The 12,957-nt window shown below is 37.9% G+C and overlaps 1 long non-coding RNA gene across 1 annotated transcript; it reads left to right on the plus strand.

The window, feature by feature from the left end:
- On the plus strand, positions 10,003-10,381 carry LOC109840425. Its single transcript, XR_002246921.1, has 2 exons — positions 10,003-10,117; positions 10,209-10,381. It is a non-coding gene; the product is annotated as an uncharacterized LOC109840425 (long non-coding RNA).

The raw sequence follows: 12,957 nt of genomic DNA on the forward strand, positions 1-12,957 counted from the left end.
CTCCCACAAAGGATGCACAATCCTCTCTCAAAAGTCTGCTCAAATTATCATTGCTTAACCCTAATTAATTAGGTTTAGGATTATATACCAACTCAAAACAAAACGGGTCAGGAAACCAAAACTTGACTTAGACCCGACTGGCGGTCGACCGTCAAATTCGTTGCGGTCGACCACCTAGGAACGACAAAGACATAAATCGACTATAGGGTTTGGCGGTCGACCGTGACGGTTGACCGTTCCCTGGCGGTCGACTACGACGGTCGACTGCGACGGTCGACCGTCTCCAACTTCAGAATCTGTCTTCGACCTATGCACGTTTCTGGTCGACAGTTGACTCGCGGTCGACCGGACAGCCTGAAAACTGTCTCTGTGCTGATTTTTCCTGAGCTGTTCGTCGCCGTGTTCACCACCTTTACACGAGCTAAAAGATAATTTAAGATATGACATGAGATATCATAAACAAGGAATATGAGGACAAAGAAGATAATGAGATAGAGCAAACACATCGCCTACAAAGATTCTCGTATCCCTCTCCTTTCACCATCATGTTCCCTTATTTCTTTAACTAGCTTTTGCTTTGCTAACTTGTCACCCCAAAAATATATAATGTATCCTAGATATATTTTGGAGAGAAATTGAGCCACTCACAAAATTAGATGACTAGCGAAGATAGAAAATAAAATCATTTCAAAACTCAAGTTATTATTCGTTTGTTCAATTTTTAAGTGTTGTTTTTTTAAATATTTTTGTTTCCGATATGATTCTACTCACGTATGAATCTGCAACATTCATCACATATTTATATTCCATGGACTCCGTTTAGTAAAACATGATGATATAAATGAATAATGTAGGAATTTTATGGAAAGATACCATTTATATGGTTTGATCCCATAGATGAAAATTAAAACGTGTTTACTTAGTAGTATGTGAGTTTTAGTCCAACATTGACTAACTGAATCCATTTTAGTTAGTTCAAATTAATATACATGTTATATTTTGTATAACAAAGGTATTAGAATTGTACATTTATGTTGGTATATAAGCAAGCGGGCACGTGCGCGCGAGCTCGTGTGTGCGGGCTCATCCTCAGAAGTATTGTGTAGTCGTCAAGGTGTTCAATGGAACGGAGCACTTTTTTGGGCTGCTGCCATCTCATCCTCAAAAGTATTATGCAGACCTAATGACACCATAAATGGGGCATAATTTTTTCATGGTCAGTCCTCTATTTAGAGGGTGATTTGGCAATTTTATAAAGTATCTTGAACTTGAAGTCTATTTGAAATGTTTTTAACAACACTCTGCCCTTATCTTTCATTCATGTGTGTTTTGTTCTATTTATTTTTGGATATATTTTTATTCTTGTTTTTCCTAATAATCTTGAAGAAATTCATATTATCTGGAGTGATGTCTTTTATTTTACGAGTTGGTTCAGGTGCCTTTGCCCCTAAAATGGACATGCTGGATATCAGAAAAGTTCACAAGTCAGTTCTTCAAACGTTGGCAGCGACATATGAAGATTTGGCTGACAACTAAGGGGCTATGGGCAATAACACCAACAGATTGCCCAAAACTCGATGAAAAAGATCCTAATAGTGCAGATAAAATTGGACAGTGAGCAGAGAAGGGTCAAATAGCCAGAGGATGTATTTTGTTGGCAATGTCCAACATGCTCTTTAATGTCTATTGTTTTTCTTTGGCCACTACAAAGGCACTATGGGATGAACTAGATAAAAAAATATGTTGATGTCCGTGAACACACAGTCGAAGAGGGTCTTCCGTTGATGACGAAGGTTGGGGGAATAAGAGATGGGGCCGACTCCTCCTCCGACTCTACGCCCGATTCTGAGCGCGCGGGGTGGACTGATAGCCTGCACATGTAAGAATCGCAGGAGTACAGGGTTAATTTCTCCCGTGGTACCTCCGACGGTCAAGTGAGCCGATGAGCTTGAGGAGGGTTTATTGAGAGGTCCCTGGGCCATTGAAGTCCTTGCAGGGGGTTCCTCCTATGGAGTTATTAAATTTTCTTCTTATGTAAAAAAGAAGATTCAGAGCTTTTTTCAAGAAGTAGTCGAAAAGAATCCTCCCTCTTTTTACCTTATTTCCCTCCTTTTATAGTCCATCGACTCTGGGAGTTTGACCCTTCGGCTTTGACTATGCACAGGAGGTGGTTGAGGGGTGAGCTGGAGGCTGAGTCATCTTTCTCCTTCCAAGTGTCGATTGGCGATTGGAAGGGAAGTCATTCGAATGTAGGAGAGAGATGTCCTCTTAGTATCCTGGATTTGACGAATGAGGCAGGACAGAAGATATGATCGTTATTCGGTCATCCTTCCCTCTCCAGATGGCGGTTGGTGATTAGAGGGGAAGTCATTCGAGCCCAAAAAAGCATCATGGTGATCCCAGAGAAGTGACTTGTGAGTAGAATAAGCGGCTTGTGCAGGGGATTTGTCAGAGCAGAGATCTTGATGGGACTGATCAGTGCTGTTACGTTGATTGACATCTGAGGTGAACTTAGCTGGATCTTATCCCCTTAGTAGAGGCGAGTCGGTTCGTGAGTTGTCTTCGTGATTTCCCGAATCGATAGCTGAGCTAGTGAGACTCGGGTCGAGTGTATAGTCGAGACGTCTGCTTGATGAGTCGTCTTGATTACGAGGGACCGACTGGTCCCGCACTTCGAGTCAGTAATGATGATCCTTAGTCAAAAGTGACTCGTCTGCTTTACTTGCCGATAGACTTGCCCTTGGCTGGGCTTTTGAGCCTCTAAGCTGGTTTGGACCATGGCTTTTAGCCCATGCAGACAATCTTTTGGTATTTTTATCTTTAGATGATAAATTACCATAACAAAATATAATACTAAAGACCTCGATCTTGGAAAATATTTTGTGTCCAAGTTCTTAAAGTTTCAAATGGTCAAGGATAAATCTGTAACAGAACAAGAATATGAACTTCTGCTCATTCTTCATGCTCTTTGAGAAGCCGAAATGGAGCTTTCTGAAAAATTTTAGGTTGTGACAATTATCGAGAAATTTCCTCATCCTTGGGAGACTTTTGGTATGTCTCTCAAGCATCTAAAGGAAAAAAATAAATCTTGATGACTTGATGATTGCAATAGCTATTGAGGAAGAGCATAAGAATCAAAAAAAATATCATGACTGTTGAGCACCAACCTAAAGCAAATGTTATAACTTCTAGGAATTTTTTTAAAAACAAACCTAATGGCAAACCTGATGATTCAAAAGTCAAATTGGAATTGTGGACAAATTGGACATTAGGCTAAAGCTTGTCCTACAAAGAAAGCTAAATCCAATCCAGGGTCTACTAGTGTGCTTCAGGTTAACATAGTTATTGTGACACCCCTACTTTAGTCCTACATGGACTAATGTGAAAAAAAAATATTAGTGGCTTAAATAGAGAAGGGCTCAAAAACAACTAGTGTTAGCATTTTGACGGTGGATTTAAGCCAACATCGAGGTGCTCTTGGTGGGTCCTACGGCTTGCACACACCAACAGGTCCATGGGTCTGGGGCGTGATAAATGGTATCAGAGTAGTTACCAATCAAAAGTGTGGAGCTAAGTGCTATACGGGGCTAAGTGTTACACCACGTGGATACGGTGGGAGCTACCTCTAGAGCCCGTAGGAGCCACCTCTAGAGTTCATATCGCCTGACAGTGATACTGGGATGTGTCAATAGTTATGTCATGACGACGATAACGTTGTCTTTGTAAGGTAGGGTGATTATGACACCCCTACTTTAGTCCTACATAGACTAATGTGAAGAAATATTAGTGATTTAAATAGAAAAAAACCTAAAGCCCAAGAACAACTAGTGCTAACATTTTGACAGTGGATTTAGTCAACCCACGAGTTGCTCTCTATGGACCTATGGCTTGCACGTGCCAACAGGCTAGTGAGCCTGGGGCGTGATAGTTATGACTGAGTCTGCTGTATCCATCGAAGGGTATGTCTCTATTAACCACGAGTTACTATCTATTTATAAACCAAATGAATGGTTGATAGACATCGGTGCGAATGTACATGTTTGTGTTGATAAAATTTTGTTTGTGTCTTATCAGCCAGCAAATAGAAAACGGTGAAGATGGGGAACCAAGCTGCATCTAAAGTGTTAGTGTATGGACGAGTAGACCTAAAGTTCTCTTCAGAGCGAGTTCTATCATTACACAGGGTGCATCACGTTCCTATAGTTTGATGCAACATTATCAGTGGTTCATGTCTAACTAGGGAGGGTTATGAGTTTTCTTTTGAATGTAATAAAGTAGTTATGTTGCATTCAGGATCTTTTATTTTTAAGGGCTATGATTCTGATGGAATGCATAAGGTTAGAGCAAAACCTATTTTTTTTAATCAATTAAGATTTGTGTTTCTGATTATCCTGTTAGTAACAATATTAAATCATCTGATATTTGGCATAAACATCTTGGTCATGTTAATTTTAATTCTGTAAAAAGAATGATGAATCTTAATATGATTCCAAAATTTAGATCATAGTAAAAAGTGTCAAGTATGTGTAACAACTAAACAAACAGGAAAGTCTTTTCATTCTGTTGATATTTTAAGTTACTTGATTTAGTTCATACTGACCTTTGTGAGTTTAATGGCGTTTTGACTAAAGGCATGACGAAATATTTTATCATCTTTATAAATGACTAGAGCAAATATTGTTATGTTTACTTGCTTAAAACTAGAGATGAGGCTCATGAAAATTTTATCATTTTTAAAAATATAGCTGAAACTCAAATTGGCAAGAAATTTAAAAAGTTAAGATCTGATAGAGGAGGAGCATATACATCGAATTAGTTTACTCTTCTATGTTAATCTTTTGGCATAGTGCATGAGAAAACTGCTCCTTCTTCTCCTCAGTCTAATGGTGTAGCAGAACAAAAAAATAAAACTTAAAAAGATATGATTAATAGTTTATTTGAAAGCTCCGGACTTTCTAAATATATTTGGAGAGAGACTTTGAATACGACTTGCTATATTCTGAATAGAGTCCTTCAGAAACATAAGGAAAGTAGTCCATTTGAACTTTGAAGAAGTCAAAAGACAAGCTTAAAATACCTTACAGTGTGATGGTGTCTTGGAAATGTATTAATCCCATAACACAAGAGGAAGAAGCTAGGTCCTAAGACAGTAGACTCTATCTTTTTAGATTATGTAGAAAACACTTATACTTTGAGATTCTTAGTGATCAAATCTGAAATCCCTGTCATAGATGTTAAAAAAATTGTTGAATTTCATGATGCAACTTTTTTTGAGGATGTTTTCCCTATAAAAACTAGAACGCCTCAAAATATTTCTAATAAAAATCATGTATCTGTCTCAACTTTCATTCCTGATCATGTGGAAAGGATGACAAATGTGGAGGCAGATAATTCTAAATCTAAATATGAGAGTTCAAATGATTTAGATGAACCTAGAAGGAGTGAGAGAGCAATAATTGTCAAGGATTTTAGAAGTAACATTGTCACTTACAATATCGAGGAGGATCCTACTTCCTACAGATCTGCTATGAGCTCAAAAAAGGCTAAGTAGTGAAAGGATGCTGTCAAATGTGAAATGGATTCTATTATCTCTAATGGGACATGAGAATTAGTTGATCTTCCTCCTAGGTGCAAGATAATTTGGTCTAAATGAATTTTTAAAAGGAAAATGAAAACATATGGAATTGTAGAAAAGTTCAAGGTCAGACTTGTTGCTAAGAGGTTCAAACAAGTTGAAGGAATTGATTACTCTGGCACATACTCTCCAGTTGTCCGAATGACTACGATCAGAATGCTTATTGTATTAACTTCTATATATGATTTTACAATATACCAGATGGATGTGAAAACTACTTTTCTTTATGGTTTCCTTGAAGAAGAGATTTATATGGATCAGCCTAAGGGATTTATAGCACCAGACAATGAAAAAAAAGTTTATAAACTTGTGAAGTCTCTATACAAACTTAAACAAGCTCCTAAACAATGGCATAAAAGGTTTGATATGATTATCATTGATTTTGGTTTCAAAATGATTGAGTCTGATAAGTGTGTTTATAGCAAAGTTAGAGGTGATTCATGTATTCTTCTATGCATTTATGTTGATGATATTCTATTATTTGAGTCAAACATATGAGACTAAGTTCTTCTTAGTAGTAAGTTTGATATGAAGGACATGAAAGTCGCTAACGTGATTCTTGGCCTAAAACTGATTAGATCAGCTGATGGCATAGCTATTTCTCAATCTCACTATATTATTGGGAAATTTAGCTATAAGAATTGCAAACCCGTTAGAACTCCATATAATCCTTCGGTAACTCTTTACAAGAATGTAAGTGAATTCTCTGTATCTTAATTAAAATATTCGCAGACCATTGGAAGCTTGATGTATCTTGCAAATTGTACAAAACTAGATATTTCTTACTCGGTTTCTAAATTAAGCAGATACACTAGCTATCCAAGTAGGGCTTATTGGGAGGCCTTGGATAGGAGACTTCCGTGTCTCAAGGGAACTATATCCCTTGCGTTGCATTACGATAGATTCCCTCCTGTTCTGGAGGGGTACAGTGATGCTAGCTGGATTGTTATAGCTTCAGATAGCAATAGTTGTACAGGGCATGCATTTACCTTGGGTGGTTGCGTAATCGCCTGGAGATCTGTCAAACAGACCATTTTATCTTGGTCTACTTTTGAGGCAAAGCTATGTGCTTTGGACACTACTGGTTTAGAAGCTGAATGGCTTAAGGGACTTATGTCCGAGCTACCCATGATCAGTAAGCCTATTCCTACAATCTCTGTGCATTGTGACAATATGACCACAATCACAAGGATTAAAAGTTTAAAGTATAACCACAAAACTCGAGGTCGTATCCAAGTATGAATAAAGACCGTGAAAAAGTTTGTTGATGAAGGGGTAATTATTGTGGACCTTATCAAGTCCAAGGACAACACAGTAGACCCCTTTACAAAAGAAATTAAGTTGTCATTTGTTCTTAAGCCCAGGTTGGTGATGGGACTGAAACCATTACCTAACTCATCGACGGTAGCAACCCAACCTATCTAAGTGGAGATCCCACAAAGTAGTTTCAATGTGGTAATAACAAGCTATTGTATGAGTTGAATACCTAATCATAGATTGATATGTTGTATCTGAGTCTATCATCACGTATACCTGGAAGGTATTGTTAACTGCTAGTATAGTAAGAGTGTTTTGACTCTGAATGAGATGAAGTCTTTAAGACGAGATGCAAACAGTGTATCCCTAGAGATGGACAACTATGTGAACATAATTATGTGGCCGATAAAGGAAGTAGGTTATTCCTTAAAAATGTTCATGAAAAGGAGAATGACGCATAGCCATAATGCATCAAACCTAAAGATTGTTATTGTAGAATATATCATGTTATTACCAATGAATATCACCACATCAAAGGTTCAAGTTCAAGACTTAGTTTCACTTCGTGCTTGTGGTGATAAATTTGCATAACTATAGAGAAGGCTCAAATCGGAAGATACCTTCTCCAAAAGCATGATATGTATAGTCTTCTTTACTTTCAGTTATGGAATTGTGGAGGATCGATGATATATATGAAGAGGAACTTTATGGAAAGATGCCATTATGGCTAGATTCTATAGATAAAATTTAAAATATGTTTAATTAGTAATATGTAAGTTTTAGTCCTACATTGACTAATTGAATGTATTTAGTTAGTCCAAATTAGCATACGTGTTATATTTGGTATAACGAATGTGCTAGAATTGTACATTTATGTTGGCATATAAGCGAGCGTGCGAGCAAGCGGGCACGAGTGAGCAGACACGAGCATGTGTGTGGGCTCGTGTGCATGGGCTTGTGCTCCTTTTGCATGTGCTGTCTTTAAACCAGCATAAAAGTTTCAAACATTACAAATATTACAAGGTTTGAATGATAGTTATTCCAGGCGTTACAAACGTTATAATAATTGGCATTCAAAGTTTTGTCTAACTATTTAGCTCTCATAAACCCTATAAAAGGGAGTACTCTATTCATTTGAAACACACAAAATGAATTATTTTCTTGTCTTTTTACAATTTTATAAACTGTTAGTACTGAAGATTCTGGCGAACAGAAGTTGTAGTCGAGGTGTTCAATGGAAGAGAGCGATTCTTTGGACTACTGTTGTCACATCCTCATGAGTATTGTGCAGACCCAACGCTACCATAGGTGGGGCATAATTTCTTCACGGTCAGTCCTCTGTTTAGAGAGCAATTCGGTAATTTAATAAAGTATCTCGAGCTTGAAGTCTATTTGAAATGTTTTTAATAACACTCTGCTCTAATCTTTCATTCTTGTGTGGTTTGTACTGTTTATTTTTAGATCTATTTTTATTCTTGTTTTCCCAACAAATTAAACCTTGATCCACTATCCTACACTATCAAACTTCATATTAGATTTCATTCATCCAATATCACGGTCTGAATTCTAATACCGCTTATTACATTATTCTTTTCAAAATGAGGCTATTCTCGTATATAATTTTCCAATATATTAATGCTAGAACTTGTGTACTCGTGGCTAGACCTCCTATTTGTACTTATTCAATGACAACCAACCTTAAAACAAGAGCTACATATCGAAAATGTCTTCCAACCACAATCTTGAAGGCAACATTATTGCTCATGTTGATGTGAGGGCTTAGGTCAATTGGACAACTAGATTTCCTCCACAAGGGACATGGGCCGTCAACCTTGTAATTTTTTGATGAGTTTGTGTTCGAGATGTAAGGATGGGACCTAAATGTTGATGGAAATATGAAATCTAAATTAGGCCGGATGTAATAACCGTAAATTTTTAATACTGGTTTAAATAATTTTCTAGCATTTAAATATTAAAATTTTATTTTCTAAAAGAGTATTTGTATTTTCTCTAATTTTCTAGAATTTTTTATAATTTAAAAATCCAAATTTATATTTATTTAATGATTTTGCTAATTATAAATTATATTCTTACAGTGAAAACTTTTTAAAATTAATATTGATTATTTATTATTATTATTGTTATTATTATTATTGTTATTAATTATCTTGTATTATATTTTTAGCCTGTATCTTTATCCCCTATCTCTATTTATAGCTATCAGCTAATCAGCACGACAGTCAATCTATTATCTGACTTTCCCCTGGTTCCTTCGTATCAGCCCCTCTCTCTCCAATAATTCATTCTCTCTCTCCTACCCCCACCTCCCCTAGATTCCTCCCCAATTTCCGCACCCCACTTAACTCTGTCTCCCCCTCTTATTTTAATCCCACGCGCATCTCTCTCTCTCTCTCTCAATCATTCACACACTCTCTTCCTCGCGTCCTCGTCATATAAACCAACAACCCCACAGCTCGACCCACCGACCTTCCACGCCCTACGCCCCTCTTGCTACCTCCAGCCTCAGACACTCGCCGCATTCCCTTGTCTCCCAAACTCACAGCAGCCCACCTTCAACCCGACCCACAGAGCCGCCACAGCCCCCCCTCCTTCCTTTCTCATCCCACCGTCAAAACACCGGTCCCAAAACTCCACGCCGGCGCACACCGCGATATTCGTCCTCCGCCCTATTCCTTCCCCTCGAGTCCCCTCACCCCGCTAGCTCGCCGCCGAGCTCCGATGCTGACCGGCGAGCCGCCCAAGTCCGCCGCCAGTCCATCGCGCGACGCCTTGCAGCACCGCCCTCGCCCTCGACGCCCTAACCTCTCAAAACAGCCCGCCGACCATTTTTTTTTATTTTTTTTTTTTTGTTTTTTTTTTTTTTTTTTTTTTTTTGTTTTTTTTTTTTCTTTTTTTTTTTTTTTTTTTTTTTTTTTCTTTTTTTTTTTTTTCTTTGTTTTTCTTCTTTTTCCATCCCGCTCCTCACTTCGTTCTCGCGAGCAGCCCAGCTTCTCAGCGTCGACTCCTCCACCTCATCCCGACTGCACCACGACCTCCTCCCGCCACCTTGGCCACCCGGCGCCAGCGAGCCGAATCTGCTGGAGGTTTCGCTGCCAGAAAACTATAGATCGGAGCTACTTCGCGCCCGTTTTTCCGGCCAACTCCGAGTTCCGTTTCCGTCGATTCCTTCGCCAGTGCGTAGCCCTTCGTGTTGTCTATCGTACAGTATATTTCTTTCACTTGGGCTCCCTATCTACACCTCGTTATACTCGTTTGAATATCGCACATCGCATTAACACTCTAATTGTAATTTTAGCCGTCGATTCCGCGAAACCCGTCATAACACTGTGCAACCACCCCGATGACCCCCCTTACGGTCCACGATATACCCAAGGCAAGATCCTACTTGCTCAGATCTGAATTTTGTATTTATTAAGAATTATCTGTAATTTTATATCTGTTAATAATTATCTATATGAGATTGTTTGATGAGTAATATTAGATAAATCATAATAATATGATAATTAGTATTTTCAGAATAATTATGACAAATTAAAAGAATTTATTTCGGTAGCGGAATCATTTTTTGAATAATTATATTAATGAAAAAGAATTTATTTTAGAACGAAATCATTTTAGAAAAATTATAATAATTTAAAAGGAATTATTTTGGGAAAAGAATCATTTTAGAATAATTATAATAATTTTTTAGAATTTATCTTGTGGAAGAAATCATTTAGAATGATAAATATTTTAAAAAAGGAAATTATTTTTGGAAAATAGACTATTTTAAAAATAATGAGAATTTATCTTATAAAAAGGTTATTTTTGAATTTATGAATTTATTATTTTAAAAGATTATTTTTAGAATTATTATAATGAGAAAAGAACTTATTTTGGAAAAAATGGATTATTTTGAAATTAAATTAAAGAATTTAAATTGTAAAAGGAATTATTTTAAGTAAATAACTTTATTATTTTAGAAGATTAATTTAGAACAATTTTATGATTTAAATTCTTAATTTTGATTATCTAATATGCTATGATCTTATTGCTCATGATCAGTTGCATTGCTTGATTGAGAACCGTAGTAGTTATGACTTTAGTGGCCCTACGTGTTGTGTACCAGACCTAGAGACATGTGTATGTTGACTTAGCAAAACAAGAAGAGTTGGGGTGAGAAAGTCATGGTTCATGTGATCGGATAAGGCTGTTGATGTATCTTCCAGGCTCGCGCCAGTGGTTGGTGTCACCACTTGGGTTGGTTTGTAGGGCTAAAGTAAAGTGTGTACATCACTTTGGTCAGTGGGAAATTTATTTCGTCACCCGGGTTCTGTTTGAAGTTTGGACCAGGCAGAAACGATTTGCGTGTAGTCCTCTAGGCCGCATGTGTAGCGGGATTGGATGCACGTAGGGGATTTGTGAACAGTCAGTTATCCGATGACAGGAACGTTGACTCTATGTGAGATATGTATCAGTGGCCTGTTATAGAATGGCTAGTTACATGACATCGTTACTCGGATGATTATGAGTTATTGTGAGATACAGACCAGTTATATTTCTTTTCATACATAGATCAGGATTAATATTTAATTATTTACAATTTGAGACTATGGTATATACATGAGGGTTTCCTTGTTTGGATTATTTCGCTCGACGTACTACGTCTCGAGTTGTAGATCTTTAAGCATTAATCCCAGCTAGTGTATGACCATGTACTTGGATGATTATTCTGATCGTTAGCTGCATGATCGACTTGTTACTTGGTTGATTTCCTTGGATTTATTATGATTATTCTATTCTAGTAGTAAATTATATTTAGATTATTAGTATTTCAGTTGCATGTTTCCATTGTTATTACCATTATTGCATTGGTCGTACGACCGTTCTATTCTTCCTTTTGGGATCTTACCGTGTGCCTGTAGGCTGTCTAAAAATCACAATAGATAGCTGATCCCCATCAAACACCGATGACAGAAGTTACAATCTGACGACTTCCAGAAGGCTACAATTTGAGGACTTTCACGTAGAAGGTTACAATCTGACGACCTTCACAACAACTAATGAAAGCCCCAATTCAACAGCCTTCACAATCGACATCAGGATTTACAATCTGATGACTCTCATATTTTCAAGGAGCCAAGGCGAAGGTCACAAGGTGACGATCTGTGCAAAGCTCTAGCAAAAGAGACTACAAATTGACGGTCTCTTCATATTAGAATGCAGATATCTCTCAAACCGTAAGGAATTTGGCGAAACGGAGGAAGCGAACCAAAGCCTTTGGCTTGGTTCGGATGACCCCGTCTCGTCGAGATAGCCGATTTTCATATATAATTCGTCTAATTCCGACTTACGGTTTGAAAGTTATGACCTGTTCTTCGTAGCAAATTATGTTCTGAAGTCCGTCTGCAAGACCGGACTTCGTCAGAACATTGGACTTAGCTTGAAGCTCGCCAAGCCCACCTAAGATTCGCCTCTGCATTACAGAGTCAAAACGCACAGGTCGAACCAGCGTTATAACCTCAAAACGCAGAGGTTATCCTTGTGATATAACATCAAAACGCAGAGTTACGGCCCAACTCTACGTTTTCAGCCTAAAACGCAGAGTTCATCTCTAAAACAGCACGACCTATGCGTTTTCAGCCTAAAACATGCCCAACTCTGCGTCTCATTTCTAAGACGCAGAGTTAAGGTCCAGAACGCCCAGATTGGCGTTTTGACTCGTTCAAAGCGCTAACAGAACGGTTTCAAAACTGTTTTCCCACGATTTAGGGAGCTGTTTAAGAGGGGGCGGTTACACCCCACTCAGCCCATTGAGGAGTAAATTAAGGGGGCAGTTACACCCCCTTAATCCCCTATAAATACGAGAAACTCAATTGAGTTAAAGGATTAGATTTTCTCTCATCAACAAAGGGAAATTCGGTCAAGGGCTGGCTTTTTTGACCTGAGGATTGGCAGCAAAGAAGAGCATTCGTTCTTCGACTGGAGCTTTAGAGGTCGACAACAGGAGCTTCTTTATCCTTGGCTTATTAACCGAACTTTTGGTTTAAATCAACTCTTTCATA

This window comes from Asparagus officinalis, chromosome 5 (genome assembly GCF_001876935.1).
Source record: "Asparagus officinalis chromosome 5, Aspof.V1, whole genome shotgun sequence".
Lineage (NCBI taxonomy): Eukaryota > Viridiplantae > Streptophyta > Magnoliopsida > Asparagales > Asparagaceae > Asparagus > Asparagus officinalis.